Source organism: Lissotriton vulgaris, chromosome 7 (genome assembly GCF_964263255.1).
Source record: "Lissotriton vulgaris chromosome 7, aLisVul1.2, whole genome shotgun sequence".
NCBI classification, from domain to species: Eukaryota; Metazoa; Chordata; class Amphibia; order Caudata; family Salamandridae; genus Lissotriton; species Lissotriton vulgaris.
Window position 1 is genome coordinate 1,059,094,853 of NC_141695.1, and position 6,471 is coordinate 1,059,101,323.

Genomic DNA, 6,471 nt, shown 5'->3' on the forward strand with positions numbered 1-6,471 from the left:
AAACTGGCAGCTGAAACTAGTTGAGATGAGAGAAGCCAAATGGCATAATTTCAACATGGATTAGAAAAGGAGGTAAAAGATGAGTCAGTCCATGCTCATCTTCCCACTTAATATTCTGAACTGTAGCCTTATAGCCCGCCGTAGCGGGCTATACCGGCTATTAAAGGCCCACTGAATCGTTAAAGGCCCGAGCTGAAGGCGAGGGACTTTAACAAGACAGCAGGACTTTAATAGCCGGTATAGCCCGGCTACGAAAGGCTATAATGCTATTAGAACATTCTGCCACTAGAGGGCAGAATGTTCTAACAAATTAAATAAAGGGTTCTCGAAGCTCGAGGGGATATAAATCCCCTCGAACTTCAAGAAGCCTTTGTAGAACATTGGAATGTTGCTCTGCAGGCCTTTACCAACCCGTAGAAGCATGGAGCACTCCATTGTCTGCAACGGAGCTCCCAACATTCCAATGTTCTAATATAGCCTTATAGCCCGCCGTAGCGAGCTATACCGGCTATTAAAGGCGCGCTGAATCGTTAAAGGTCCGAGCCGAAGGCGAGGGACTTTAACGAGACAGCGGGACTTTAATTGCCGGTATAGCCCTGCTACGAAGGGCTATAACGCTATTAGAACATTCTGCCACTAGAGGGCAGAAGGTTCTAACAAATTAAACAAAGGGTTCTCGAAGCTCGAGGGGATATAAATCCCCTCGAGCTTCGAGAAGACTTTTTAGAACATTGGAATGTTGCTCTGCGGGCCTTTACCGGCCAGTAGAAGCAGGGAGCACTCCATTTTCTGAAACGGAGCTCCCAACATTCCAATATTCTTATAATTGATATAGCCCTGTTAATAGAGCAAAGACTTGAAGAAAGATACACTGAAAGATATAATTATCAAGTTGGGTTGGCAGGCTCTACTAGTAAGTATCTCCTTCGTAAACAAAACAATTACAGTGATTCTTTACCTAAAGAGGAACCTATGTAAGTAGGGGCAGCCTGAGGTCATTTATCAGAGAATAAAAGAGAACAGTGATGAAAAGCAGGACTGTGCCTTTATTGTGGTGATTTTGGACATTTGATCTGTTCTTTCCTCACAGGGGTTTGAGCAAGCAGTCAACCTCTGTAAAGGAGAAGAGAGGGTGTGTATTGACGCCCTTAGGACTGTGATCACCAAGCAGGGACCACCGAACAGGCTCCAAGGAAGGCATCAGTGGAGGGAGGAGCTGCTGCTATTGTTATGGGCCAGTATTCTCCCTGCCTACATTTTTAAGAACAGCCTTTCTGCCCCCACCAGGTTGTCCTTTTTGGAGGTTTATCCCCTGGGCAGTGCTCACAAAGGTTTCTTAACCAAAGTGCCCTGCAAACGTAAACTTTGACTTAAAACCTACACCTCACATTTCTGTAAGGTAAGGTTCCGGAATCTGCAAATATCAACACAATTCATTCCACCCAGTTTCCACACTTTTCCTGATAAAACACCATCCGACTTTTGTGGCTAAGCCTATTGCTTGTGACTCTGGCTGAGTAACACCATATTTAGGTGGTTACAGTGAAGGATGTCAATATTGCCTAGCGGGTGCATTATTTGTTACTCTCGCTTGACAAAGCATTTGTTTTCCAGAAACAAACTCCCAAAGTGGATATTTATTGTTGAAAGCAAAGAAAGTTATGGCACTGGCACACAGGGAGGCTTCTCTGTATGCTTCAGGGCCATTAATAAGTTTCCATGCCAGGGACTGCCTTGCCTCACATAGTAGTCCTGGGGAGGTAAATTTAGTGATGGTTGTCTAGCCCTAAATATGGTGAGTGCGACCATCACTATGACTTGCGGTCCAGTCGCGGAAAGTCCACTTGGTCAAAGGTTTCCATCTACAAAGCCAGTTGAAGATTTATCTTTGCAACCCTGATGCCTCCCCATCTTTAATGGTGTGGCGTAATGGCAGGTTTTATAAGACAGGAGAATCAGCCGTTTTAGGCTGTTCTCTCACTTTACCAAATCCTAACTTATCCCGTTTTTGCCCGGCCCAAATAAAACAAATTGAAACTAATAAAACAACATTAATCCCAAATAGCCAGTTTTAAAATGTGATTTCAGTTTACTCCAAAGAATTTCCTTATATGTTAAAAATATCATGGTCTACCACCTGAATCCAGTAGAAACAACTTTAATTGGTGATATGGACTTTTCCACAAAGCAGTCACCATAAATAGATGTTTCCCACTTAAAATGCAACATGTCGCATTCTTAGAATGAAAAATCTGTAACCTCAAATGTGGAAAAAGAGAATTAAACATGCAAAATTCAATCTATATCAACAAGGACTTGAAGGCTGCTTCAACATTCAAAACAAATATGTTACTAATGTGTAAAGGATTCCAGCATAGATAAACTACAACAACAATTGACAAGTTTTAAAAGTGCACTCTGCCCTTCACATTGGTCAAAGCTGGAGAGGTATAGAAAATCAATTTTCCACTATGGAAACCCCCTTCTCCTTTGCCTCTTTGAAACAGATTCTGTGTCCTTTCTCATGCTGGAAACGAATAATTTTTCGTGGGTTCGAGGGTACGAATCTACCAACAAAATGTTTGTCCACACCCATAAACCTGTGACTTTGAGGGTGTTTAATACATTTGGCATGGTCACGACCCAGAACATTCATATTTCCATCTGTATATTAGGGTTACACCTGCAGGTAATCTACCAAACTTCCAGATTTGTGAGTCACATATTCGACGAGTTATGCAGGATCCAATTTTTTCTGTGGGTAAGTTCCAACTTAGCTGGCGAATATTCCCCAAGTGATCTTTTTAGTTTTAAATGACCAATCACGGTAAATAATATTCATACTATGTAAAAATGATTACTAAGTGCAAATGGGCTGCATCGGTACTCCCTTACGGATCATTCAAAAATGTAATTACCAAATGACTTATCCTGTCCCATTGATTGAGCCTAGATACATGTTTAAGACCACTAAAAAAATGGGAATTTACAAACAAGGATTTCAAAAGCATTTTATCTTAATTTGTCTTCACCAATTTGAAACCTATGCCCTCCAAACTCCTGCTCATCATGATTGTCCTTCAAGAATGCTGCTCATTAATTTTCACATCTTAAAGCAGAAAATTATAAACCCACTCGCATATGCCATCTTAAATTCAATTAGAATATTTTAATTAATGATTATTATTTTTACTCTAGAATTTAGCTGTAAAATTAAATTAAGTCAAACTAAATCTAGACAAGTCCACAGCAAAAACACACTGACAGAGATCATACATGTTTAGTATGGATATTTTTTAAGGTATTTCAATAATCAACGAAGAAATGGAAACACATAGGTTTCTATTTTCCTTGTCTTGTGAAACATTTTAAGGCTCACAAAATCACCATTTCAGAGGCCAAAAACAACACTTCAGACTGAATAATAAAAACAATGTTCACCTAAAACAAAATTTACATGAAGCTAAAAACATGGTTACACTCGGTATGCTGGTTTTGCTGGACCTTTCTGCGGCATTCAATATTGTGGACCATACAACACTGTGGTTAGTTGTTTGAGTTGGCAGATCTTGTTTGAGTTGGCAGATCTTCCTTTAAATGGATCCTCTTTAGAGCCTCCGACCACAGCAGTGAGGGCCACTTTATCTGATCCAGGCCCATCCCGGACTGTAGAGCACCTCAGAACCCTTGGATCAATGTTTACATTAGGATACTATTCTGTATCATTTAGAAATGGGGTTTAATTTATTTACCTACATTTCGCCAGATGTACCCAAAATGTGCCACACAAAAGTCAGACCAATTGCTTTTGCCTATGCTGGTGGTATTACTGACAGCACAAACACAATATCTTCCACACACAAGCTCACATCATCGTTTCTCTAAACCAAACACACAACACTGCCAAACACTCAATGCTCTTACACTCATGGGATTGGTGTGGCGGTGATAGTGGAGGTAGTAGTGGCAGAAGTGGTGATGGCAGTGCTAATGGTAGTAGTAGTGGTAACATTAATGGTCTGGTCTGTAATTGCAGTGTTAATGGTGGTGGTAAATATGATGTCAGTAATGGTGGCGATGGTAGTAGTGGTGGTAGAGAGATAGTGGAAATGCTGTTGGTGGTAATGCTAGCAAACCTCTTGAACGGGTGTGTTCGAAATCAGTATTTGGTCTCCACAGTTCTAAAGTGATGACAGTACTGGGAGATGAATCAGGAATACTCTGCCTCCATCAATAGATGCAGATCAATTTGGTGAAGTTTGCCAACCAACTGAAAGCAGCTAAGGTCCATTCTGTGGCAAAATTAGGATGTATGACATTACAACGCATGCTTTTACATTGCATGCTTTTACATCGCGGTTTTTACAACGCATACCATTACAACGCATAGTGCTTTGGGGCGCTGGATAGTGAATAGTTTAATTTACTATTCCAACTCCAGTCCCTGTGGATAGTAGGGAAGGTGTTGGACAGTAAATTAAACCTATTCCCTATCCTGGAGCCCCCCCCCCCCCCAGCGCAATGCGTTGTAATGGTTTGCGTTGTAAAAGTTGTGTCGTAAAGGCACTGCGTGGTAAAAGTTGCGTTGTAAAGGATGTTTCCCCAAAATTAAGTTCTAAAGAAATGTATTAGTTCAAGTGTAGGGTGAGTAAAGGTTACATTAAAAAGTTAGGCATACTAGTGCGGAAATACAGTTCTGGTCTTCTAGAGTTATACATAGATGGCTTTAAATTGATGCTTGTAACTATTAGTCAGACAGTTGGGCAGACTTTGGATTTTAAAATAATTATAGTATGATAATCCTTGAGGACTTGGCGTAGTCTACAAGTGAAAACGGTTTAGAGAAACATTTGAAGTTATTTCAAATGTTGGTGTTTGTCAAAAAATGTTAAAGGTTGTTTTTGAACTACGCCCAGTGACAAGAGGTATGTGGCTTGTTATGAAACGTGCCGCTTTGAGAATTCTTGAAAAGCCATCAGAGAAGGGAAATTCAGAAAGGGGATTCAGCGCAATTGTAATCAAAACACTTGTTTTAATAGAACGAACCAGTTTTATAATGACGAATTGAAGTTTTGTATTCTGAAAAGGGCGATCTCATGAACAAAGTAGTTTTTTTTTAGACCATCGTTTTCAGCAATGGTGCAACTAGCGCGGCTTTTGTGCATCTTTTCAATTTTATTGAATTGGTTACAGCCAACTAGACTTACGTAGACTTACAATAGATGTGTCAATGTAAAGTGTTGGAAAGAAGTAAAGCATAACACTGTGTAAACAAAACAAGTTACCAGCAATCAATATAACACTAAAACAAGGAAAGTGCAGATTGTAACCATAATAAACATGAAACAGTAACGTAATAAAGCGCTGGGGAAGGTGTCTTCAGACTGTCGCTAAAGTTTACAGTACTTCTGCCAGAAGATAGTCCGGAAGTGTCACAAAAAGGAAGCTGGCACAGAGAGGGTACGCTTTGGGGGTAATCACCACATGCCCCGGAACACTCTTGGGAGTAGCTGTGCGCTTTATAAATACCATATAACATAACATATGTGTATGAAGAACAGCAGGGGACAATATGTGGATACGGATCAGAGCCTTGTCACTGCGGAGCTCTGATTCAGAGCAGCGGTCTGCAATGGGCCCCTTTCAATGCAGAAATTAGACTGACTATGTTTCAAGAATCCCTTGATGAGCTCACGGCTTACATAGGCGAAGCTAACTGAGGCGAGGGATAGAATAAGAGTGGGCATGTGGTTGGGTATTGGCGCAAGCTATGATTTGCATAAAGATTATTCCCACTGCACACCTGCATTGCAACTCTGAAGTCTTGAATGATTGCAGATTTTGCTGTTGATCTCACAGCACTTCAGAGGTGGCCATCTTGGGGCAAGACTGTAACGATGTGGAAAGTGTCCACCCAATTTAGAGACCATCTGTATGACAGGATTTCACAGGAGCCCTTCTAAAACAATTAAAAAATCCAGCACTTCATAGGAGGCAGCATGACCCAAACCAGCCAATAGCATGAAGGGTGAGAGAGAGAGACTCTTCTCTGCAGGATAAAACACAATGTATGTATATTTGAAAGACTTGGCAGGAATAGGTTGAGCATACAACTACAATATCAAAGCACGCCTAAAAACAATTAAAAACTCAACTTCTGGGTGAATGGCCAAGGGCTGGCATTAATTATTCAGTAATGTTAAAGCAGACCCTAGTAAATGTATACATGTACAACACACTATATAAGCACTTTCTACCCATACCTCTGCCTTCCGAGTCACTCTGAAAATTAGAGTAGATCCAATTGCCCTATAGATATTTCTTTATTTATACTGTACATAGTTCAAATATGCAGTGCACAAATGTCACCTGGTAAAGAGTTTAGAAATTGGACTATTTGCGTCCTTTAACCCACGCATTGCCAAATCAGCAGAAGTAACTCAGCACTTAAAATCTTTGTGGTTTCTACTC